This window comes from Notolepis coatsorum (assembly GCF_963971535.1).
Source record: "Notolepis coatsorum genome assembly, chromosome: 4".
Classification (NCBI taxonomy): Eukaryota; Metazoa; Chordata; class Actinopteri; order Aulopiformes; family Paralepididae; genus Notolepis; species Notolepis coatsorum.
Genome location: NC_140168.1, coordinates 83,660,686 through 83,663,185, shown reverse-complemented (window position 1 = coordinate 83,663,185; position 2,500 = coordinate 83,660,686).

The window sequence follows — 2,500 nt, the reverse complement described above, 5'->3', positions numbered from 1 at the left end:
ATGGAAGCGGACAGTGACCGGTAGCCTAGGCATTGTCCAACTAACACCTCTCCCGAAGGCTAACCGGCCATTCATTGTGCTAAGCTAGGCTAACATGCAGCCAGATAGCTTTCTACTGAACGCAGAGAGGAAACTGGTATCTATCTTCTTGTCTCTCTCTGGAGAAGACGGTAAGCTCATTTCCCAAAATGTTGGCGTGTTCCTTTCAGATGCTTCCTCGTGACTCACCACACTAGGATGAGTACTATGTAATTGCGATGTCCCGGGTTCAAGTCCACCCCAAGCCGTTGTTGCATGTCAACCCCCTTCTCTCTACCCCTGGTTTCCTGTCAATGAAGCAGAAATGCCCTAAGAAATATCTTTAAAAACACCAATATGAACATCTAGCCAATATCAATTAGGGATGGCACAACTAGGGATGGGTACCTTTCACATTTGAACCGATACCGGGACCCAACGGTACCTTTTTTCTGTACTTTAGTCTCAAGAAATTTAATTTACCTACCTCAGTCGTAAAAAAAAATCCAAACTTCAAATAACTACAACTGCTTTGTTGTTTAATCAAGTCAAATCCTAGGTAAGCATATATTGTGCTGTGAACGTTGACATGAAAGAAAAAAGTAAAAAAAAAAAAATCTGTATCTCACTTGAATCGATACTCGGTAGTACCGACGTGTTTCGGTTGGTACCTTAAAAGTACAGAATTCGGTACCCATCCCTAGGCACAACACCACTTTTCATGTCCGATACCGTAACCGAATCACAGTCTTGAGTATCTGCCGATACCGATACCCATCCGATACTGCTCCCCCCCCCTCTTAAAAACAAAAACCTGTGTTTAACCTAGCCATCTATAAAACATCATGCTAAAACTGTGAAACAAATGTCCTACTCCCCTAAAGGAAGAAATACATAGCATACATGACTCAGTTATGCAATAGTGTTGCTGCTTTTTATTTTGTTAAAATCATTTAGTATAAGTTGCATGTGTAGACCATAACTTAAATAATAACTTGACATAAAGAATTATAGCATCCAGTAGGAAATGTACAGTGGAACACAGTATGATAAACATGGCATCTTAACACAATCAGTGCCACGCCCCTTCCGGGAAGTGCATAGGCCATGCCACCCATTAACCCCATGTAATCGCTCACCTTGTTTGTAGAGCTAAACCTATATTTTATATTATAGCTATGGATCTAATAACACTGTCGATTGTCAGTGGGTTTCTTCCAGTCAACATGCAAAAAACAGATACTTTTTTCATCTATACATTTCCGTTTTATACCATGGTAGGGCTGGGCGATTAATTGATATTATTATCCAAATATGAGCCCTAGCCATATTTTCAGAAAGTTCACCCCAAAAGTACATACCCAAGTAAATGGAAGATTGCTTCACTTCTACAAGGTCCATTTGTGTTCTTGGTATCTAGGGACATCTATGGACCCCAGGTAATGTATTCCCAGTGTTAGAAATATTATGTCTGTTTCTATGCTTGAGTAAATTGTAATGAACCAAAGGAGAATATAAATTATTATTAGTTTTTTTAGGGTCTTTACTCTTGGCTACATTTAAAAAAGAACGCAAGATAAGATAAGATATTCCTTTATTGATCCCCTTGGGGAATTCAAGCATCATAGCAGCATGGGGGAGGGGAGGGGAGGTACAGGAATACGTTCTGTATTCATCTATTTATGGCGTGATATCAATCTCGTACCGGTACCGGACCACTCAGGCTTAAGGGGTTCAAATAACTCCACACAGCTGACATGATTGTGGCTCGCTGCTAACAAGTTCAGCTAACGCTAACATTGTTGTCGCTACTGTTCACGTGACACCGCTTGCTTAGTTCACAGCATGTATCGGATCGGAAAATACTTCCTGTTCCAATCCTGTGAATTTGGCCAGTATCGGACCGATACCGATACTGAATATCGGATCGGTGCCATCCCTAATATCAATAAACCGATTTATACATTTTCCGTTATGGTCAATCACCCGGTATTTACATATCGATATCATTTGGTCTGTATATAAAAAAAAAGTTCCTACAGTAAACAAATTTTGTCCATACTGAGAGTAATAAGTCAAGTCAAGTCATTTATTTATAAAGCACGTTTACAAACTCAAGAGCCAACCAAAGTGCTGTACAGTCAAAGCATAAAAATTCATAATACATAAAGGCACAGCAGGAGTCGGACAAGACAGTACAATCAGACAATAAGACAACAGTAAGCCAACACACGGCTAGAGCAGCACAAAGTACAATATAGCACACAGGACAATAGCGGGACACTAGACATGGGGTTATTTACTAAAGTACAATGAAGCAACAACCTACAGGATAATGGAGCACAAAGGACAATGCGGCACAGGGACAGAAGAACACAAGAACAGATACAAGGGGGAAGGGGCAGGATAAATAGCATGGGAGTGTGTGAGTTAGGGTGTGGGGAAATCAGGGTTTATTGAAGGCTAGGGAGTAAAAGTGTGT